The 23,996-nt window shown below is 45.1% G+C and overlaps 1 protein-coding gene across 1 annotated transcript in view; it reads left to right on the top strand.

Annotated features, from left to right (window-relative positions):
• The window catches only part of LOC135185876 (uncharacterized), a 223,689-nt gene that overhangs the window by 39,689 nt on the left and 160,004 nt on the right, over positions 1-23,996 (top strand). Inside the window, exon 4 of the mRNA XM_064163035.1 lies at positions 3,729-3,826. The gene's annotated coding sequence lies outside the window, so the exon portion shown is untranslated. The remainder of the gene's footprint in view (positions 1-3,728; positions 3,827-23,996) is intronic.

The raw sequence follows: 23,996 nt of genomic DNA, 5'->3' as shown, positions 1-23,996 counted from the left end.
TGCACATTGATTGTAAGGTAATAACTTTAGATTGTCAAGTGAAAGTCCCCAGAACCTGTTAACAGCATTTTGAACGAGTCCATACCCCTCAAAATAACCGTAGGGAGCCTTTTGTTGGGCAGGCATTGTCTTAATCTTCCTCTTCTAGAAGCTAAGCGCAGGAGAGTGCTGCATGGCCGCTGCCATGAGTGTTTGAAAATCAGCTGCCATGCACAGCTCGCTCTGCCTCTGCTGTATTTATAAACAGGCAATATTTCAAAGGGTCCAATTATCTTTCTTCTCAGTTTTGCCATTATAAATGGAGCAGCTCAGATGAATGTACAGTGTGGAACTGTACCCACTAGTAGACTCTTGCTTATGCTACCCTTGAAGTTGTTTGTGTTGGCTTTGCTTTGGAAAAAATGCGCATTCCAAGTGATCAAACCCTCAAATATTTCTTAGGAAGAGCCTTTGCTACGCCTGTCCTCAACAGTGAAAGCACTTTATGCTTTCACAGAGGTGATCTGTAATAATGACCTACGAAAGCTACAACTACAACTGATGCTGAGAAAGGAGAACGAGTTGAACTTGTTCTCAAAAACTCCCCCACTCTTCTGGGAATTTAGGATCGTTGCATAACATCTAGGAAGATGTAGAGCAGGGTGTATGCTGCTGGATCACCTAGACTCTGTGAAATAAAAGCATCTCCTATGCATTTTTTCCCCTTTTAATTTCTTGTATTCTAACACACATCTTTTTGTTGTTGAGAAATGTCTGTGGATTATGCCAGCTTGTCGTTCTGCTGGCAGGAGTGTTTCTTCCTATACTTAATCTTCCTTAAAACTGCTCAAATTGTTCTATTAGGCATGGCTGTTACGTTCGTTTGGAGAGCTGAGACAAGGGCAGCTGCTTTAACAGTTGTCTTTTCTGTTAGGCTTATCAGAGGAGCTATAAAAATATGGATGTCTCTTTCTGTATGCATGATTTTATAATCATGAATGAGCTTTGTGCGGTGCTGATTCCTGAGAAAATGAAATTGCCAGCACAGGGCTGAGTGTTGGCAGAGGCTCATGTGCGTACATGCGCACACGGGAGGCTACAGAGAGGGGCTGCGAATGCTCCGAGAGGCTTCCCCGTGCGCGGAAGCTGCCCTTAGGTGGTGCCATTGTGTTTGCGTAAGAGGAGATCCCACTGCCGAAAGCGCAAGCCGCAGGAGCAGAAAGGATGCGGCGCACAATACATCCTCACACCCTGAGTGACTCGGAAACAGAGTGCACAGAGCCATCCCCACGGACAGGATGTAATGTCGCTAGAGTAAATATAGAGCGCCCGGTGTCAACAATGGAGAAAGCAAAAGCTAAAAGAAGAATGGCAGCTTGAAATAGCCACCAATCTCTCTCTCTCTCTCTCTCTCTCTCTCTCCCCCTCCCCCCCCTCATTTAAAAAAATAAAAATCTTGTTTTGCCCCACTCCCCCCCCGCTCTTTTTTTTTTTCTTTTTTTTTTCTTTTTTTTTTTCCCTTTTCCAGGGAAGAAGGAAAAGTGCAAAAGCAGACAGAAAGATCTGTAGCTACTAGTAACCACTGTGATCCATGCAGGCTGGATTTGAACTGCCAGGCAGTTCTGAACCTATCCAACAAAATGAAGTGCTTGGATCCGTCAGCTGGGTTCACGTGGTTTTTGGTTGATGATGAATCATGAGGAATCTTAGAAATATGCAGGGAGAAACGTCTAGGGTGGATCTCGAAGCAAAAGTGAAATCTGTTTTGTCCATACTGTGTTGCTAGGTGGGCAGACAATGCTGTCTCATAGCAGGAGCAAGAGAAGTAGAGGAGCTTAGGAGATGAAATGCCTGGTTTCATGGCCCTGGCTGACTACTTGCTTACTGTGCTTTTGAAATGCATCTTCTAAATCCACTGCTTCAGTCTGAAGCAGTGTGATTGGACTTAATGTATTTGAGATGCTTTGAGAAGGTTGGGCCCATTGGATCACCTACATGCAAAGCTTTGCTGTCGTTGTTTGCACATCGCTTAGGTGGTGTTTTCCTCAAAACCAAGGCACCCTCTGTCCCGTGTTTTCTCACTACATACAGGTCAGAAAAGCACAAAAGTACTGTATGTCTGAAACATTTCCAGCAGCTTCCCTGGACCTGCTTCCAAAGCTCATTGAAATCTTGTTAACAGAACACTCTACCTCCCTCTGATACCTCACACTGCAAAACAGCTTTGAAGGCCTAGGCTGAATAATGAAGGAAACAAGGGCATCTGGGGTCCATTATTTACCCCATTTCATGAGGCGCTTCTACAAAGTCTGCTGCCTGCCTTTTCAGATCCATGACAGAAATAAATACAAAGCCTGGAAAGAGCGAGCAAGTCAGAGCTGTCTGCTGCCCTCTCCACTGCCCCCCTCCCCTTTTCTTCCTGTTTCACAGGACGCATTTGTTTCATGGCAGCTAAACACAGCTCTCTTTCTGCCCGAGACGCTTGTTCTTTCCCTTTCACAGATTGTTTATTCCAAGCAACAACGTTGTGCTTGAGAAGATGTCTCAGGCACCTTTGGGTGTTCCTAAAGGAGACCAAAGTGAAGCTGCTCAGAGGCTCGCTCTTTATTTCTTGTCAGGCTGACCCAGGCTTGAAGGCTTGAACTGCGACTCTGGCCACGTTAGGAAAACACATGTGAAATGTCAGCCGAGCGACTCCCGCCTCCCCGCGCTAATTCACGGGAGGGGAGTTTAAAGTAATGGCAGCAATCTCAAATGTTAACGCATCCAAAAGGCTGAAGCTGTGGCAGAGAGAATTAGTGGTGGAAATTCTTGTAAATTCGAAGGGCTGGCCTGAAATGCCTCTGCACCTCTTGTGAAAACAACCCCCTGCAAAGCTGGCTTTCCAGTGGAAACCTTCCCAAATGCCCAGCCAGCAGCAGAGCCCTTAGCATGGCTGGGAGAGAGAAAGGATCTGGGTGGCTGCACAGTCACAGAGCAACTGGAAGTTGCAAACAATTTTTTTAAAAAAATATTTTTTCTGTGGTTTTCCCCCCAGTTAGATAATTTATACTGGTTTGATAGCTGCCACAGTTTGATACAGTTTTCTGCAGAGTTGTTCACACCTCCGGTTTCTATCCACAACCTTCCAAGAGGTATCAAGGCAGGACAGTTATCTGTGGGCTGAACCACCTTTGTTGAAGTCCTCTGCAAGAAATATCACCAAAGCTCCATAGATGTTTTTTTTTAATATGCTTTGTTTAGTTTAACCCAATAGAACATTTGTAGATGCCTTTTTACATGGCTTCTACTTTGAATTAGTCAAACTGGCAGTCCTGAATTCAATTAATTTATTAAGTGAATGAATGTCTGAAATCCATCTGAAATGGACTTTCCTTTTGCAACAACTGGAAAATTGTGATGACATCATTAATATCATCACATAACTGGGGAGGTACAGGCTGGATGTTAGGAGGAAGTTCTTGCCAGAGAGAGTGATTGGCATCGGAATGGGCTGCCCAGGGAGGTGGTGGAGTTGCCATCTCTGGAGGTGTTCAAGAAAAGCCTCACTGGGGCACTTAGTGCCATGGTCTGGTTGATTGGATAGAGCTGGGTGCTAGGTTGGACTGGATGAGCTTGGAGGTCTCTTCCGGCCTGGTTGATTTTACAATTCTGTGTTAAAAGAGGATGTTAAGACTAGGAGAACTTTGGGTAAGTAGTTATTTACTAAGCTCCCCAAACTGGTTCTAATGATAATTTCTTTGTCCTAGGTGAGAGTCCAGGGCTAGAAGCTGTGCACACCCAGAATTTTAGAGCCACTACAGCCTCCACTTTTAGTCCCAGCTATTCAAGCCACTTTCAAAATGAGGTATGGTTTGTGTTTCAGTCTCCCTGTTTATTGTTCATCAAGTAAAGGATTTTGTGTTCTTCAGGTTGGAATCAACTTTACTGAGCCTTATATGTCTGAAACATAGATGAAACATCATCTAGAATTAATCTCTGAGGTGCAGAGGCTGTTGCTGATTTCTTGTTAAGTGCACAAAGCTGCTTCCTGCTTACATTTCTAAAGCTAATGGGTGGCTTTTTTACTCTCAGAGAAAATGGTAAATTTAAAGTTCACCAACACACTTCATGGGTAGTTACCAACCTGTGATTATGTGCACATCATCTAAGTGAGAGACAGAAAAAGTTCCCAGAAGTGGCATGAGTACTATTTCTCTTTGTACCATAGAAACTCGAGATGTAGCCAACACAGTACCTCACAGGAATCTTCAGCAGCCAGCCCACACCAGCAGGCGCTGCTGAATCATCCTGGCATTGCGTGTGCCATTCCTTTGGGTTTGTTTTATTGTTTCAGTGTCAGAACACGTTGCTTTGCCACTCAAGTAACTACCAGACAACATAATCAGCAATTAAAAAGAATGAGAAGAAAAAAAAAGGCAAACTGAAAATTTGTTCTACTTTACTGTAACATCTCATAGCCTTCCTTAGTTGGCCGTCAAGCCTCTGAGGTGCCACAGAAAGATCTGCCTCTTCTCAGCAACATGCTACCCACTGGGCACTGCTTCTTTACAGCAAGCCCCAGAGATGACACTTCCTGCTGCTCAGTACTCCCCACTCCAGTGCCTGGATTTCTTGCTCAAACAAGAAAGGAGTGGAAAAGCTACCAAATACCTATTCTCAATCAATAGCTTTTTGTTGTACCTTTGCTGCTGTCTTGGAGCTGTTCATGTAAGCAATGGGAGGTGGAGTTAAGACACTGTGAGATGTTTGGGAATTCAGCCAGCTGGCAGTTAAGGAATGAAGCTTTATATTCACAGCTTGGGGGCTCCCAACCACCCTTCCACCTTCTTTCCACCCCTCTACCTTATCCCAGAGCCTGCCTTATGTGCAAGGTGAGCTGGAAGGATCAGCAAGGGAGGTTAGAAGCAGAATGATTAGTTGGGTTATGCAGATCCAAGCAGAGCAACAGAAGCCCAGAGAGAAAACACAGTGTGATGGTTTGGGTGTTCCCCACCCATCCCACCCAGATCTCTTCCAACCTGGGTGCTTTTATGATTCTATACTACTCACTGTATGGTTCTCTGTGCTTGTCCATTTAAAGTCTGTTCTTGAAATAATTTGGTCTTTCTCATGGGATTGCAGCATGATCCTGACTTCTTCCCTCGTACTTGTTTCTGATCTTGTCCACTGTGTACTTGTTTTCAGTTTGAGCTTGCTTCTCAGACAAGAAAGTAAAGGACTAAGGCCTTGAGGTTCATAGAGTTTTACCATAGGGTGTAAAATGAATAGGTGCAGCCCTAAGTACTGTGACAGTTCTCCCTCTTGCTTTGATGTCTCCCTAGGCTGCAGTACTATTGATTACTGTGGTCAGAGAGCAGTGCTAAGAACTCACCTGCTTTGGGAATTAGCTCTCCCTGCAGTGTAGTTAAATTGTTTCATCTATTAGTCTTAATTTCCTTCCATGTTAAATGGAGGTAATACTCATTACGTAGTGATGGTTTGTAGTGGGGACTAATTACTGCTTGGAAATGAAAGGCAAGGGGACCAAGAGAGGAAAAAGTGAAATTGGCTGGATTTATCCCCAAAGTGAGGGCTTCTTTACATTTACCTCTATGTTTTTTTGTGTTCTTTCACCTTGGCAGACACTGACTTGTCAGCTTGCTTATGAATCTTGGTGCACACCAACACAGGTCAATAGATGGTTGCAGCAGAACTAGGAGTGAACACAGTGGAGTGAGCAGAAGAATCAAGGCAGAGTCTTGTGATGTGTCACATTATTAATAGCCTGTGTGTTCTGAACTCCAGTATATCTTCTTCCTTTTGCAGCCCAAGTGATCTGGCCCTGCCATGGTGATGTCTGTGGGTTGGTTTTTTTTTAACGAAACCAAAGGCAAACCCTGAAACTGTGGCGATGACTCCAGCAGTCTGTTACTGGGGCTACTTTAATACTTTCTCATGTCCTCCTTCATGATTTGCCTGCCCCTTCCCTTTTATCTCAGCTTGCTGCATCTTTCCTAACTGCACACACATCGCTCTCTCAGTACAGTTTCCTCACACTCTTGCACATGTCCTACTCTTGATCCTTCTTCTAGCATTTTCCACTTCCAAGCATCAGGTTTCTCTCATGACACCAATCACCCTTCATATCCTTATGCCTCTGTCTCGTTTTCCTTCCAGTTCTGTAGTGTGATGCTCCCATCCTGCAGGCCCTAAACTATTGTTTGCTCAGAGTTCAGGCTTGCCAATGTGGCATCTGATTATTGCAGGCTTTGAGATTTTGGATGCAGGATTAGTTGGGTGACTGAGTGGTTAATGAACCAGGCTCACAACCACGTCTTGTTAAGCCTGAGTTTATCAAATCCATAGGGGAGTTGCTCAGATCCACTCGTGTGGGTCATTTTTCCTTTCTTAAAACAAACCAACCAACCAAACTTCTCCTTGTTGCAAAGTGTTTCTTACCTGGTCATATCCTGCCTATGGCCTCTTGTGTCCTTTGTGGTCTGCTTTAATGGCCTGTCTGCCCCTCTTGAACGATTGCGATCTTTTGCTCACCTTCACCACAGAAATCTTCTCAGCCCTTCCTTTGCTTTCCCTTTTGCTGTGGTCTCCTTCTTCTCTGTCTACCCTCCCTCTGGTGCCTGTTATGGCTCAGAGCTGCCTTGTCCTTTCTTTGCAAAAATTCTTTTTCTTCCTATTGCCTTGGAACCAGTACCTTTTTCAGATTTGTTTTCCTCCCTCCCATGTCATTACTCATCAGTAATTTCCACAGGCTTCTTTCTCTGAATTCTTGTGGCATGATCTGTTCTTTAATCTGTAATAAATTCTTGCTCATGTAAGTGGTTCTAGTAAATGTCATTTCCACAGCCTGCAAAATCCTGATGCAGAGAACTGATTTTGCAACACATATGTGCACATAGCATGGCTGTGTACACCACTTGCAGGTCCTGGCCTGTATAATATTGTTAAATACCTAGGCCTAAGCATGGCCTTTCACCTGCCCATCAGCTATGATTCCTGCAAGCATTTAGTCATGGATTCAATTCATGGCATGTCAAAGTGCCCTTCAGTTGTAAGGTTTGGTCTTGGTTGTCTGTGCTTACGGCGGCATACTCTGACCTGTGTGACAGGAACCATAAACCCAACTGTTTTACCATCATAAACCTTTTATCTGCCGCAGCATGTTTATATAAAGATGGTGTGCACCATAAAGAGAGGATCTAGGCTAACCATGGGTCAGAAACAGCAAGAGCACCAACTCACGCAGGTCAGAGTCCCTGTAACTCCACGGGGGTGGTCTTGTGGATCCTCAGCAGCATGGGGAAGATTGTGCAAAGCAACCAAATAGGAGTCTGTGAAACAGTGCTTGTGCCTGCAGGCTGTGAAGTGTTACAAGTGATTGTATCCTAGCTAGAGCAGGTACCTGCAGCCAGTACAAATGGTGTGTCCATAATGAGTAGAAGCAGGTATGTGCAGTAAGCAGGTGTTTTCCTACAGGCACATCTCATGCAAGCATGTGTTACTGGATGTACCACAGATCCCGCATTCTTCCTAGTGAACTCAGGAGAAGAATGAGGTGGAAAAGGGAGGGGGAGCAGAAACCAATCAAAGAAAGCAATACTTTTTATCAATCATATTTGATGCTATTCTTTCTCTCTCTTTCATCACTTTGATCTCTCAAATAAAACTGATACTTTGGCCACTTTCCAAACTCTTAGCTTCGCAGTCTGAGAGGGCTCTGGGTTAGCTGCTGAGGGTATGTGTTTGCAATTATGCATTTGAAAGTATTTTCCCCTCCGCTGAGATAACATTCTTTTTGTGTTACCACACACTTCTGCTGTCTCGTTTTTCTTCTCCCATGGCACTGAAGCCTGAAAGGCCTCACTGCCTTCTCCCTCCTCCCCCGATCTTTGCAACTGATATCTGAATAAAATACTTTTCTCTGCTGGTATTTAACCTGCTGAGCCTTTCACTTTCTAGCTGTGAAATAGACAAAAAGGGTATCGTGCAGAAACACCCTGGCAGTTTCGCTTCTCAAATGTGCCTCCAAGGTAAGGCAAGATTGAACACGGATGGGAAAATTCAGACTGACGCTAAGGATCTTCAGCAATTTATTTATAGATTAACATTTGCTGAGAATAACTTCACAGGTCATTTTCCAACCAAAATTCTCCCATAGGAGAGAACAAATTTGAAATCTCTTATTTCTTGTTCTGGCTGCAGTTCAGTGGATACAGTTTGAAGAAATAATGATCTGTGTTTTACAGGAGAGGTTGTTTTGATTTATTTTTGGGCTTCACAGTAATGAATATATGGAACAATGTCAATTATCAGCATAAGAAGATAGGCTCTTTTGTATTCCCTGACAGACAGACAGACAGGTTTCTTCCGCTGAATGGCTAAAGGCTGTGTGACCTTATGAGCCTTTTATACTACAACCTCTTCTACCACACTTCATTTGTCTGACCTTGGACTTGCTCATCGTGGTTCCAGAAGAAAACACCATTACTTCAAACAACCATATTGCATCCAGTGTCAACATGAAACATTCTACAAGTGTGATTTAAACCTTATGTAGGGGCTACACCATTCCACAGGCTTAGAGTGACTGGGGTCAGTAAGAACCTGCACACTACTACCTTAGGTCTGATGCAGCATATTTCCTTCCAGGTCTCTGAGAAAATGAAACATGTGGGGTCCAATCCTGTGGTAATCTTTTGCTTCCACTGGCTCTGAGAGTCGATTACAGGCACCCTCTCCCTTCCACACACGTGTGTGTCTGCTCACAGCCACCTGCACCCACGCTCTGGATTTTAAGAGTAGCTGCTGAGGTTTGTTTCTGTCTCAAAGAAAGGAATCCTGTAGGATGGTGCTTACAGAGTGGATTGTTCCAGGTGCTTAGCACTGAAATTCCTGAGCACTTCCTGGGTAGGCCAAAGCCGAAACCTTTTCAAGGTCTCTCTAGATTTTAATAGGAAGCAAGGAAAGTTTGTGCAGATACCTGGGTTAAAAAAAGAGGTGCAATAAAACTACGAGTCCAGATGAAGTTCCCAGCTAAATATCAATTGATACTGAAGGAAACGTATACCCTAAGTGGGGGCAGGAGGCTATAGAACCAAGACCTAATGCCAAAACCTTACGCTAATGATTCCCAGTCCAGGCTTGATTGTGATCAACTTTGTGTTTTTCAGAGATCCAGACACCTCCTTATATCAAACAGTGTTATAACATTGGATAACATAAATGGTATAAAAGAAACATATCTTCTTGGTTCAGTGCAGGTCTGCAGACCAGCTTGGCATAGGGACTGTTCTCATAACAGTCTTCATGGCTTGGACCCAAACCCAGGAATTTAGAGTGGAAAAATCCAAAAATAAACTTCAAATCAATGGCAAAGTTAAATACTTGTAGGACATGGAAATAGCTGTTAACTAAAATGCAAATTCTTTATTGGTCATCTTTCTTTAACTGTTTTCACCCAAGTGGTCACCTCCTCATTACTGCTGACATCTTGGAATTCTTATCTAGCTGAGCAAGATGAATCTGTTGCTGCTTTCCAGCACCTCTCTCACCACTCTCCAAGCCCTGCTCACCCCAGCTTTAGTTCTCTGAACCGTCTTTTGGCAGCTCAGAGAACTAATGCTGGGCTGGCTGGGGCCTTAGTGTTCAGTCTTTGCCAGGTGCAGAAAATATTCAGCACCCATTGAGGCTCACAGGAATGTATCCTGTTTCCATTAAAGTCCAGAGCAGGTCTTAATTGCTGTAAAGAAAGCACAAGTGGCTGAAAGGCAATCAGCAGTGCCCAGTGCTTGGCAGCACCTGCTCTTAAAAGGTAAGCGTTCTGCGGATAAGCATCTCTTGTTCTTCCTGGCACTCAGGCTTGGGTGAAGATGCAACACTGGGCGAGGAAATAGCTGTACAAGTAGCAGCCACGTTGGATTGGTGATTCACAGGGCTGGTCACTCACAGCTACTGGAAGGCCCAGCCTTGCTGTGCTCTAAGTTAGTACAGCCAAAGGAGTTAGGCCGACTTGCACGAGGGAAGGATCTGCCCTCTTGCACGAACCTTCGGCCGCTTGACCTCGGCACTGCTGCAACCATGCTTAGGGTATGTGCCACAGGGTAAAAGACACGATGCTGGGCACCACCCAGCCTCCCCTCCCCCTGGGTCTGACTAATGGCTTTTCAGTGTGGGAGCAGAATCCTGATACGCGTGACACAAGCAGAGTACGTGGGAATTAGTTCCATTAAAGCCATGCCATATGGCTCGCAGGGTGCTCTGTGATACCTCCGTGCTGCCTGACAGTCCTTCCCTGCGGACGGATCGGAGCATATTCCCTGATTTGCACTCTTTTTTAGCCTATCAAACAGGGACAGGCTTTTAATTAAAAATGACATCATCACGCTGCTGCCAGCTCGTTGCAGGCAGTCCACATATTAATGCTGCTTGTTTCAGTTTTCAATGATCCTATTATGAATTGTAACCTCATTACACAAACCTTGCTATACAGTGGAATTTCAAATGGGGTTTTGTGGTTTTTAGAACTTAAACAGCTAGAATAAGCACAAAGGCTGCTGTGGTCAGGCAGCTTCCTCTCTTACCGCAGCAGTTGTGGAGATGCCATTCCAGTGACCACTGTTTCTACAATGAGTCAGTTTCATTTTTAACAATCTGACTCAGTTCTCTTCAAAGGGGGCAGCATGTTATTTCTGCATGATTTTTGTGTGCATGACTCTGTACAAAGGGGTCAGTGCCAAGTTAACTCTTTGGAATCCAGCCTCTGGGAGCAGCCCGGCTTCTGCTGGTTGCAGGGAGGTGTGCCCCTCACACACCGCAGGATTTGGGCAGCTGGGTGAACATCTGTTTTGCCAAACATGCCCCGTGTGTTCAGCCACCAGAAACATGGTGTTAAGCACAGTTACATCCACCAGTGAGCCGGCAGTCTAGGTGAACACTGCTGCAGCCTTGGCCAAAAGCTCTTGCAAGGAAACTGAGGTGAAACCATTGCCTTTGTGAAGGGAAAGTGTGAAATAAAACTGCACAGATACTTCTAAAAGGGAAAAAAAGATATTACAAAGAGGGATAAAACGTTTCAAAGGACTAGCCAGTGGCAGGGAGTCCAGTTGTTCTGTGCACGGTGTGTTAGCCTCTGCAGAGCCCCACAAGTAACTGCCAGTCACCTAGAATCAGTGATGGAGTAAATAGGAGCTTATGGAAGCTCAAGCTGTCACCAGCACTCTGCTGCGAGCTCTTAAAGCTCATTCATGTACATTTTACAAAGGAGGAATGCAGCAGTTTTCAACCTTCATGAAGTATAAGAATGTCTTTTTCTTCCTATATGATTCAGAGTTTCATTCTGAAGTTTTTGAGCCTCTCTTAAGGTTATGGAGTGGTCAAGCAAAACGGAACTGGGTTTTTGAAATCAGGAAGCCTGGGCGCTGTTTCATTCAGGAAAAAAAATAAAGGAGAGAGTGAGAGGGAGGGGGGGGAAACCCTATTCCTGTGTTTGATTGAAAAATAAAACTGCTGCTCTCAGTGAACCTTTGAAGTCCCCCAGCCCAGTAATTGTTTCACGACATTTGCAGCTTGAGGCAGCAAGAATGTTTGTGGTTGTTTTAAAGGCATCTGAGTGTGGATTCCATATGGTTTATTTTTATTTTGGTTTCTTCTAATTTTTTTCTTCCCCACTCGGAGCCTCAAGTTCTTGCTCATTGCCTGATACCCAGTCCCAGCCTACTCTGTTTCTGCATGAGCTGTCTGTGAAGGAACTGACTGAATGCATTGTAGCCCAAAGACTCAAGCGTGCTTAATTCAGACAAAATCTGTGAATGCCTGTTGAAGCAATAGTTGATTTTAGCTGTGCTTTATCAATACTATATTTGGAGTGTGGCTTACTAAACACTGTACAGTTTGCTTTCCTGAACAAAAGACCTCTTCATATGGCCTATACTTAGAGCATGATACTCCAAATGCTTACTATAGAGCATAGTGCTTGCTGTCATGCTTTCAATAGGTAGTTTGCAGTAGGCCTGATAGTAAGCCATTGGAGTCAAATAAAGGGCCTGATTCACCACTGTGTTCCTTCAGCCTTAGTGCAGTGAAACTGTTTTGTGCAGTGGAACAGGCTGAATAGGATCCAACGTTTCTGAAAATATGTACTTAGAAACCAAAGAAATCTAAAGGCAGTTTAAGACATGTAAACTTGCAAGTGTCGAGCCTACTTGGAGCCCCCCTCACCTCACCCCTCAGGGCTGCCCATTATGTACCATGCAGTAGGTAGCAGAACATGCATTGGTTACGTGTATTGGTAAGGTCCATTTCTGACCTTACTTGCAAATGAGTGTTTGCAAGTTGTTGTTTTCCCTTTGCCAGACAAAACGTGGCAGTGAGCTATAATGAGCTGAGTGCAGTTTGTAGCTCGGGTGGCAGTGGTCTCTGACAGCAGCAGACCTCATTCATTTACTGCCAGCAGAAGTCACACCGAAGGCCAGCTCCAGTCTTTTAGTCTGGTTTGGAACCAGTTGTGGCAGCAGAGGAATTGAACCAAATGTGTTCTGAAAAGGGAGTCAAACTAGAGGACACTACAGGCTTTACCCAAAGTACACCATCACTTCCTGAAGTGACTAAATGACTTCCAGGTCTTAGAGTCTGATCTGCCTGTCTGTGCAGTTAAGAGTTGTTCTCACTGGGGAGATGCCAGTACATGGGGCCTGAGAACAGTTAGAAGACAGACTTTAAGGTTAGCAGGGAGTGCAGCACGGCAGGAGCAGATTTGCAGGGCAGTGTGGCTGATACTGAGGGCCAGGCTACTTGCGTTGCAGGTGCTTGATTTTGGAGTGGCTACAGGTGGAACTAGTTTTGTGGGCTGAATGCTATTAATTGGAGAACACCGGTGCCCCTCCAGTTTTGTTCAGGCTGCAGCGAAGTGAGTCCCTGCTCTTGGGCTGGTGGGAATTGAAAGGTAGGAACTGGGGACATCGGAAGGAGGGGGTTTCTTCAAAAGCTTCTCTCTGACTTGGACCTCAGCTCTAGTGCCCATCCACTTGAGAAAGCTGCTGTAAGTAAGTGCTATTGGCTTTACTGGGAATGTGTTTGATGAAGCAATTTGGGTGTGTAAGGGCTATGTGATTTCTAGGGAAGGAAGGGTGTTGCAGAGCTTATGTCTGCTAGGAGGTAGCACTGTGCTGGTGAATATCCCTCCTCCCCTGTGGTATTACATAGCTGAAATGGCCCCTGCTGTCATTTGGCCCAACTTGTGTTCTAGGCAACTCCTGGGCAAGCCAGAGTGATAAGAAGAGCCATAGACTCTTCCTGGTAGGCAACTGGAAGTGATCAGCCAATTTGGTGGCCAAATTGTGGTAGCTGATGTCAAGGCTGGGGAAGGAGCCCTGGTACTGTTTAGTGTGCAACTGTGGAAGTAGCCTGAGTGACCATGACTATAGGAGGATGATTGCCTATTGTAATGAACATCAGATGAATAAAGTGGTCAGATGTGTTAACCACAGGGACTGCAATGTGAAAGTTCCTCAAACAACAATGTTGTCAGTTGATGTTTAATGTGATAAATGCCTTTAATTCATGGCTATCTGTTAGAGAGAAGACTGCTGTTGTTTTATGCTTTGATGAATGCATATACTGTGTATTACCTTCTGTCTAGTCGTGCTGTCCTACTTAATGAGGTCTGGAAAAATTAATTGCTCAATAGTGGAGAAGCCTCTTAGAGTGAGCTGCTCCTTAGAATCACTATTAGTGGCTGGCCTCCACTGGAGCTAATAGTACTTGGATGGCTCTGGTCTATGAGCTAATTTCTAAGTGCAGTTGTGTCACCTGCAATTCTACACTGAAAAGGAAGGAAACTTTTCTCCCCCTTTGTAGTTCTGCATCTGCCAATATTAACCTCTACCACAGTGAGGGTCTAGCAATGTTTACAGTACTAGATATGACCCTCTCCAGCATCAGACCTCAGAATGCCCAAGAAGTATCAGTTAATTAAACTTTACCCCACCTCAGAGTGGAGAAATCAGCTACTGTTAACCTACCTGTGCAGCTGGGCAGAGAAAATATCGAGAGGTTTGCCCAAGATTGATTTAATTATTCCGTTAAACAATAATGTGGTCTAGATCAAGATGGAGACAGGCAGAAGTAACTTCTAGATAACATACATGTGGTCCCCACATGCTGTGATTGCTCTGGTGGTGCACTGGTACTTTCCATGAAGGTGACCCTCTCAAGTCTGGTTGTGTTCTGTATTTTATTTTGGGGAAATAATTTGTTCTGCTCAGATACTGAATTTGCAGGATTGAAAGCTCACTGGCTCGGATGTGGCTTCATATCTGACAACAAGTCAATGGTAGAGATCCTGATCTTCATCTAACATATCTTTCTTGACTCTCAGAAATCAGAGGGTGATTAGTTTCCATAATCTTAGAACAGAATCCAGGGCACAACTAATGGAACTAGGTCATCAGAAGGCAAGCACTGGAGTTGTAACTCAGACTACCAAAATGTTTGTCCCAATGGAAACAGAATATTTGTGATATTATTATTGGCTGAATGTGGAATATGCTAGGAAAGAACAGGTCCTGGGTTTAAGAGTTTTATTCTACTCATGCCAGTTGTACACTCCAAATTCTAAATGGCACTAGCATGTGTGAGGTGCTTATCCACGTGGGCTGAAGGGTAAAGTCTGGTGCAGCCCCTGGGAAATCAAATGGCTGCTGTTGACCTGTTGTGGCTCTGCTGAAGGCTCTTCGTTCAACTGGCTGAGTCTTGATGGATGAGTAGGTTAGTCTGGAGACTTCTGCTAGTTACAAGGTGACAGTCCCATAACTGTCTATGTGGCATTATATACAGGGAGAAACATTTGAGTCCTATTCAGAAGGATTTTAAATTCTGCCAATTTCTGTTATGTCTTTGAATTAATTATCGAAGACAAATAGAGGACATTTCTGCTTGTAACAGTTTTGTGCTAGAATGGTTATGTTATTGCTCCAGCAACAGGATTGCAAAAGGCAATGCAGCTAATTGTAGTTTGATAGAAGTTACAGCTTGCTTTGTTTGTTTTCTCCACGGTGGGTCAAATCCTGAGAGGTCTTACATTTCCAATGCCCGTTGATTGCATCTGAAATTGAGAGGGAGCTGAAGGTGCCTTGCAGAATCTGATTTTGGAAGTGTTTGTTGCTGTCTCCTGTGAGTCTAAGTGTGTGGCTACAGAAACAGCTTTTAGAGAAGCCCTGACTGATGAATTCTGGTTGTAGGTTTAAACCTTGTAGCTGACTCCTGTCTCTAAAACAGGCTAGACATTTTCTTCAGCGTGGGAAAGTTTGTTTCAGTTCTGGTTCACCTTTTCGGTTTGAACTCAGTTCTGCTGACAGTCAACTTTTCACCTGTCAGGAACCAGCTTGATTCATTTATGTGAAATATTTTGATGAGCACTTAGATTTAAGATGATTGTTTGGGATTTCATGCAGCTCCCCATGTCTCAGTCTCACTGCAGTCACCATAGCTACCTTATCCTTTTTCTCCAAATCCATTCACAAATTCTTCTCTTTCAGTCAGTATTTCAGAATCTTTTTTTTTCCTGATCTTATTACACGAGGGCTCCCAAACTGAACCTTTAGAAACCCTGGGCTGGTGGGGGGAGACACAAACCACCATCAGCAGCCACAAAGTTTTTCTTTTCCTCATCTGTGTGTGGGCAGAACGAGTGAAAACTCACAGAATTTCATCATCCTATTCTATGGCACTTGTTTCAGTAATTTTCTTGTCTTCTGTTCCTTGGTAAAGCAAAAATGGTTAAGGAAAATTCATCTAGTTTCTAATCTATGTCTGTAAGTCTTTGGAAATCAGGAGTGCTGAACAGGTTATATATATAATGTAGATAAGTTACTTCTTATCTAATCTCATGTTCAATTAATTGGTTGGAATGATAGAGCAACTGCAATATTCAGACATATCCATTTTATCCCTTGAAGCTGCCTTACTTAAGAAACCTCATCACCATAATTACCCACCGCAGTTTTTATGTGCTAGAGGTGATACCTGGAGTTTCCTCTGCCCATTATTCAGCCTTCTGCCGTCTCTGGAAGGGCCATAACCTAGTGTGCTTGCCAGAGATGGGTTCTGCCTTACTGTATCAGCTGCATTTGAAAGCTCACCAAGCACTGGGGACTCATTTGTTTTCATGTGGAAGATTGCAGAGGGTGGGAGGCAGAATAGGAGGCAGCAGGTATTGGCTACCCTCTTCCTGACCTTGATCAATCTGTGTGAGCAGCAGAGTCTGGGGCTTCCTGCCCCTGACAGCTGCACCCTGGACAGTAGCAGAAAGAATGATAGAGCTAGAGAGAAGTCCAAGGAAGGAAGTTTATGCAATATGGAAGAGTCATATCCTGAGGAAACAGAGCAGAATATGTGTGTATAACTCTATAGATAAATATACACCTTTATTTTTAAGGAATTAGGAACATTAAGTGGACACAAGAATAGGTCTGAAGAGAGGAAAGATGGAAGCAACAATGGCAGTAAGCCCAGGGTCCCTTTTTCTGAAGACAAGGAGGTGAATGTTCAAGGTACAGGGAATTGACAAGAAGCATGTTTCATGGGTTTGAGGAAGTTTGGTTATTTTTTTTCCTTTGATCTTAAACCAATTTTCAGGCATAAAGATAAGATATAAAAAAGTTAATATTATTGGTCTGTATCACTGCTGGGTTTAATCAGTTTTGCTTCTTTTCTTCCATACCTCCTTTTGGTGTTTCTGTTCTGTCTAATTAACTCTCAAACCTGCAGCTCAACTCCATGCAGCTCGCTCTGAACTTCAGCTGAAGCAGTAGGAGCAGGGAGGCCATGACTTCCAGCCCCTAGCAGTCTATGATTCTGTGTGTCTGAAGAGCTGTTGGCATAGGAGCAGAGAGGCTCTGAGCAGCACATTTAGGTATTATGTGCTATTGGTAAGGATAAACAAGGGAGTGCTGTGAACTGATCCTAAAAGAGTGGTTTTCTGCTCTGTGGAGGCTGTGTGACAAAGGGACAAAGCTTAGCCTCTTCGTGAAGCAGTGGCAGGGAGCTGGTGCTGAAGCCTTGATGAGCTGAGAGCTCATTCCATGTGTTCTTTGCATGTGCTAACTACTGGCAGAAGAACATGGGTGCTGCAGCTTTATTGAAGAGGGCATGAAAGTTGGAGCAGTGGGCTATGAACTTCTTTCAATGGAGTGCACCTGCCCTTCTCTCTGTCAGCATTAGCTGCTGAGCTCCTCATGTCCTGCTTCCAATGTGCCTCATCAAGTGGTCTTCTGTGCCTCTTTCTGAGCTCCCTACACACACCTGTGCCTTCATTCTGCAGCTGAACCACCCAGTTAATGGCATAGCTGCTGGCACCTTCTGTCACAGCACCTGTGCTAAGTTGATGGAAGAGGTCAGTAGGAGGTCAGATGTGGATCAAGGGCAATCACAGGAGATACAAGGCATATGAAGTTAAATTCTATTCACATATGTGTGATAGTTTGGGAGTTCCCCACCCCATCACACAATGAATTCAACCAGACTAGACTCAGCCAGGTGGAAATAAAGGAATGAAGCGTTAAGTTCACAGCTCAGCACAATACACAAGCAGGTAGTTTCAATATATTACAAATATTTACAGCTATATACAAGTCACAGGTAGTACAGAAACACAATAGCCCTCCCAGAAAGGGCTCCCAACCACCCTTCCACCTTCTTTCCCCCCCTCTTATCCCAGAATCTGCCTTACGTGCAAGGTGAGTTGGGAGGATTGGCAAGAGGGGGTAGAAGCAGAATGATTAGTTGGGTTACACAGAGTAGGATGGAGACCATCAAATGGAAAGCAGAGGCTTAGACTGTGAAAATGGTGGAATCTCTTTTGACCATGGTTACTGCAACAGTAACTTGCTGCAGCTTCCAGTGCCTGAGGATTTTTGAGTGCCTTGCTTAGGCCATTAGAGGCTTCTACTTCAAGAGCACCTGAGAAGCTCAAGCTCGCATTCATCAGGAGTCAGCATTAGGCACACTTGTGTATTTTTACCCTGGCTTTTACTTTTAACAGATGAAGAGCAAAGCTAAAGTGACTGCAAACTGGGGTCATGTCTAGTAGGAGTTTTACTCCTAATTTGAAGGACACTTTTGATTGTTACTGTTGTTGCTCTAGAGAGATTTTCCATCTCAGCCTGGGGTGGTGTGACACCTGCCATGGCTTCAGGATTGCATTGGCGTCACTGAGACTTTGGTTATTCTTTCTGAGTAACTGGGAATAACAGACTGTTCTCAGAATGTTGTGGTGGTGAAGCCAAAGAAATTTCCTCCATGAAATCAGAGGGGGAATAATTTTTGATGGGAACACCTTGGTCCCAGGTGAACTGATGTAAGTCATGAGTAAATGTGTTGAAGCTGTTAGAGTTCACACAACGTGAAGCCCTGGGTAGGGTCATTGTCACTGAGTAGCTGTGTACGTGCCAGAGGATGATGAGATCCAAGTGTCTCTTGCACCTCTTCAGAAACATTTCAAACTGCTGAGAGAAAATAATTTAAGGAAGGAAATTTGCAGTTATAAATTACAGAGCAATTTACTCCTCATGGTTCCTTTTCAGCTATAAACACTTTTGACTGTCTGGGGTACTCATTTCCAGGGATCCATTGTTCTCTCTGGAGAGATAGTTCTGAAATCTTAAAACTGTAATATTGCAAGTGGGTAAGCATAGGAAGATAATGAAATGATTTCTAATTGTGGAGGAGCTGAAAAGGTTTTCAATAACTCTGATGGCTTCAGCAACATTCTCTCAGGACGTCTAGGAATTGAAGAAAGGAAATATTTACATTATAATTATATTTCTGTTTATTTAATTAAGTTATTAAGCAGGTCTGGGATACAGAAGTAGCTCCCTTCAGTCCTAATTGTTTCTCCTAATGTTGCAATTACAGCAATATTTAAAGAATTCGGCAAAGAAAGGGCTGCAGTCACAGTTAGGATGCAGCAGGAGGACTGGAGGGGAGGTTGTTCCATGGGAAAGAGGCAGTGAAATGATTGCTCAGCTGCCCCCTCTGCACCAAGGCAGCAAAGCTCTGCGGAGTGAGACACAAGGCTGCAAAGGCTGGGGGTGAGCGAGGAGGGCCCCTATCTGAAAACTCTCCCTAGTTACTAACCAGGCTACATGGGTCTACATACGAGGAGCTTTTTTCCTGCCCTTCCACAAATCCTTCTCCAGCAGCAATTTTTACACGGGAGATATTTATATGAAGATGTCCACAGAGCCACAGTCTGCTTTCCACACATGTAGCTTGCATGGATCCATATATGTTCAGTTGATCTTTCAAATGTTGTAGTAACCATTTGCACTTACATTTCTATTTATTTTTATCTTAGGTGTTTGTTGCTCCTCTTTTACTGTAGATGAAATCATAGTAAAGGAGAGTGTTAGGATAAAGAACAAAAGGAATATACAACGATGGTTGCCAAGGTACCTTCAGAAAAGTGTTTATGTAGTATTTCACTTGGGAGAGGAAGAAAAAGCAGTGACGTTAATGTTACCTGCATGTTCTGACTTTATGTGCAGCCTCATTGTGAGGATGATGCCTCAGAAGCCCTGGCTCAGGAGATCCCTAGGGAAGGCAGTTAGCCTTTGGCATGAGGAAGGTGGGTGGGGCAAGCTCTTTTCTGCCTCCCACACGGTGGGAGATGATCCACATTCCTCCTTTGACTCGGGTCGAGGATGCTGGAGCCAGCCGCTGTGCCCATTCCTCCCTTTGCCGTTGTGTGCCTAGCATCTCTAATAAAACATCGGCATCTGTAACCGTGTGCGGATGGAGACTTGTGGAAGTCATCATATACCCATGTGTGAAGTGCCAAATGCTGCTTGCTCTGGAAGTGGCCTTTACCTTCTCTTTCAATGAAGCCGAGGCCGTGGCCCTTCCCAGATCCAGAGAGGGCCAGCACTGTTTTTGGCCCAAGTACTGCACCTTCCTTGGGCCCTGGCTCCTATGGTCTGTAAGGGGTGCAGTGGTGTGGAGATGGAATTGGGAAGTTGGAGACAAGTGTGGTTGCATTCTTCTGGGACCAGGCTTTGCTTGCTTTTCCTGTTGTGGGACTTTTCTGTGGCCCCAGGGTGAGCATAAGGGACTGGATCTAAGGGTTTCCTATTTATGCAGCTTTGCCGCCGCCCAAGCTGACAGCTGCCCGCTTGGCTAAGAGTGTGGCATCTAGTAGTAGGGGAAACTTCTTGTTCCAGCTGGCACTTTCTTATCTAACAGTCAGAGCTTTGTAAGTGTGGACAGCTGCAGTTGCAGAAATTGGCTCTATCTGTATCAATTGGATTTGTGAAGTCAGTGAAAGGGCATGAGGCAGATTCATGGGATTTCCTGTTAGCATTAGCAAGTGGAATCTACTGCAGAATTTTAACAGAACAGGAGACTCAGCCAGTGAGGCTGGAGTGAGGCCTGTGCTTACCGCAGAGAAAAATCACTGGCCGGTGACTCTGCTGGGCACGATCGCCAGGAATCTCCAATCGTCTGGAAACAAAGGCCAGAAATAGTTGCGGCCATTGTCTGCCCGCGCAGCCCGGGTGGGGACGGGGCGGCTGGCAAGCAGGTGTGTGTGCCGCTGCATGGGCAGCATCGGATGCAGCAACGCTGCAGGTTTAGAAAGCATGTGCAAAGAATGGCAGGAATGTGGAGCCTTGTAGGGGTTCAGCAGCAGCTCTGTCCGGACCTGTGAGTTCTCCTCCCACCTCCAGCGCTGGTTTGCTGTGTAGCCCTGAGCAAGTAGCATACCTTCACCCAGCCTCCAAAGGGTTTGATCACCCTGGCAGGGGGAGGAGGTCTGCCAGGGCACGGTGCAGTTATGTAACAGGGCGAGGAAAGCGCTACTGAGCTCCCCCTGCCTTGCCTGCTTCGCTGCGCTGCGGGAGAGAAGGAGGCTCCAGCCTTGCTCCCGAAGCCTTGCTCTGGGGGCTCTGTACCCAGACGGTACGGGATGGGCTGCCAGGGAAACCGCTGGCAGTGCAACTCAGCTGGGGGGGTTCCAAAGTTTCAACCTGAGTATGAAGCGAGCAGTTATCAACCGTTTCTATTCATACTTGTTTAGCTGGGCTTCGGCTGCTGCAGGCGCAGTGCTGCAGCACCAGAGGTTGCTCACAGCAGTGCAGGTGCCCTCCCAGCAGTGAACGGGAGGGAAAGGCAACCTGTACATGTGCTGTCTGAACGTCTGGCTGTAGGAAAGTTGCTTGGCCTCCCGTGAGACCTGCAAAAATGTGCACACCAAAGAAGGGCTGCCTGTACTGAGAAGGCCCAGTGTTAATTCCACTGGGATGTCCAAGGTGTCAGCTTTCCCCACCTCCCACCATGCTTAAACCGTGGCAGAGGTTCGTGCTCCCTGTGCACGGCAGCTGACCAGCTGTGTATCTGTACCTGCCTCCTTCAGCAGCAGTTTGGGCCAAGGTGAAAAGCTGGCAGTGGCTGAAAGGTTCAGTTCTCACTGGCTCAGCCCAGAGGGTGGAACATGGCACAGGTGAAGAGCCAGCAGCAGAGGGGAGTAAGTATCATAGAATCGACCATGTTGGAAGAGACCTTCAAGATCATCCAGTCCAACCTACTATCCAGCCCTGTCCAATCCAGACTCTGAAGCTAGGCTTCTTTTTGTGGCTGACTTCATGAATTAGTGGCGAGGACAATGACTTGAGGGAGGGAAGATGTTGAGTCCCTTTTCTCTAAGATGTGAAGCTCCTGAATGTTAGTCAGGGCACAGGTGCCTGCAGTCCTGCTGCCAACAACAAACACACAGGGATTTGACATTTGATAGAATTCTACTTTCTATCTACTTCTTGATTAATTTTACACTAGTGGCATTTCTCCTGACACCATGTCACACAGCACACGGTTTTGTCTGACTTGTTACTTCCTAACGGAGTGACACGATTGTTCCTATAGGAAGCCACAGTCCATGTGGTTGTCCTGCAGAAGCCAAGCAGGCAGCCAGCCTGGATCACCTGAACGACGTGGCTGGGTTTTTTTCTCTAAGTGCAGTGGTGTCACAAAAGCATCATCTCCCATAAGCAGAGCTGTAAGACAGGTTTGCTTTTTGGTCTTCACCCAGCAACAGACATGGTGTTTTGTTTTTTTTGATCAGAGGATTAAACAGTGCTGAGCATTTTAAGGAATATTAATCAGCAGAGAGGAAGTTAGTCTCAGCATATGTTTTGGCTTTTATGGACTGGATAGTTTCGTAGGCCCATATGTTCCCTTGCATCAGGTTGGTGTGTGTGCAAGTTTAGGATCTGCAAAATGCAAGCAGAGAAAATCGCTGCACAGCGTTCTGGGGGCTCAGTAAGATCACACAGAAAGAGTAGCTGTAAAGCCTGTGGGATGTAGAACCCTGAGCTGCCTGCGTGAGTAAGATTTTTTTGGTGGAAGATCTCAGCCTTTTCTAAGAAAGAAATTCAGTGAAGGTGTCAGCACATGCCTTTGAAGCTGGCCTGAGACCTTGCAATCAACAACAGAAGCACAAAATCTTATCAATGCCAGCCGGGCTTTCTCCTCATGGGGGGCCTCTGGCACCTTTATATTTAGTGCTGGTGACATTCGCATGATTGCCACTCGCACTGCATTTCTGGTGATAATCTTACAGTAGCTAGATAGTATTTTTCTGACCAGCACCATCTGTATCATTGTCTGTACACAGCTACTTTTCAAGCTCTCCTTGGCATGATACCAAGTAGAAGGTTTCCTACTGTTGAGGCTTTCTAGGTTGCGTTTGGAAGAATTTGTACTGAGGCTGCCGTCCAGTGGGAAGCTCACTAAAAAGAGCAGCCACTTGCTGTCAGACAGAGAGATCTTTATTTTAGAGCCATTCGGGACAGAAGGCAGAAAGAGCAGAAGTCTCTGTGTGTGTGTGGGAAGAGGTAATGCAGAGTCTGTGTCTCTACCTCTGTGCCTTGGAAAAAAGGCACAGCTGCTTGTGTGGGTATTGGACTCTCAAACTGAAACATGCAGCATACGGAGAAGGAAATCGGTGGTTTACAGCTACACCTCTGATTGGCAGGCAGAGAGGAAGGATTGCTTTATATGCCACATGTGCTGCATATGGCTCAGCACTCCAAAACCTTTATTCTACACATACCTATGTTTTGGGGAGGTTCTTTGTCTTTATCTTTGAAGATGTGTTAATCTATATTTAAAAAAACCCTAACCATAGAGCTTCCAATCAGCAAGAGCCTCAGCACACTTGGTTCCAGTCAGACTGAAGAGTTAAAGACATGATTAAATCTTAGATCAACTGAGTTGCCCGTAAATTTAAAGTTCAGAGTGTAATTGTTCTGTCAGCTCCAGGGCTGGATGCAGAGCACCCATTACAAGCTAGTTCTGAACACCTGAAGATCCATCCCACGGCTCTCTGTGGGAAGGGGCTTGCTTTCTAGAAGATGTTACAAGACCAGCCCAAACTGTGCCTTCTATCTAGGAGAGATCTCTAAGGGTTGTGTGGGATCTATCCCTTCATACAACTGTGTACTGAGCCCTGCTACTATGACCTCAGTTGTGTGATTCTTATGCTCAGAGCTTTCCCATTCTTGGATCAATTTGTCTTTTCTACCTCCTTTGAAACATATAAACAAAAGCAAACTGGCCTGGATTCTCTGGGAGGAAAACCAAGCTCAGCTCTGACTTTTGAGGGAAATGGAGTAGAAATGTTATTTGCAGCCCAAGTCAGAGTACCATGCCTTTGGTGTTTTGGGGAGGCTGGGGGACTCTCTTGTGGAGGTCTAGCTTCGAATTGAGCTGCTGCTGAGAGGGAGCGTGCACTGTTCCTGCACACCGTGTGCTGGTGACACCTATGCTGTGAGCCTGAGCTGCCCTGGCAGCCAGCCAAGTGACAGTTAAGCATCTGATGTTCTTTAATCCAGTAAAGCTGCTATTATTATTATTTTAGGTATGGCTAGAGAAATCCTCTTTGCTACCATGCTTCTTTCCTCTGCCTTAGTGCAGCCCTTGGCTGTCTCCTGAGCTAAAAGCTGCAGCTGAACAGAGTTCTTTTCCTGCTG

The sequence above is a fragment of the Pogoniulus pusillus genome, chromosome 24 (genome assembly GCF_015220805.1).
Source record: "Pogoniulus pusillus isolate bPogPus1 chromosome 24, bPogPus1.pri, whole genome shotgun sequence".
NCBI classification, from domain to species: domain Eukaryota; kingdom Metazoa; phylum Chordata; class Aves; order Piciformes; family Lybiidae; genus Pogoniulus; species Pogoniulus pusillus.
This window is presented reverse-complemented; position numbering and strand designations above follow the sequence as displayed.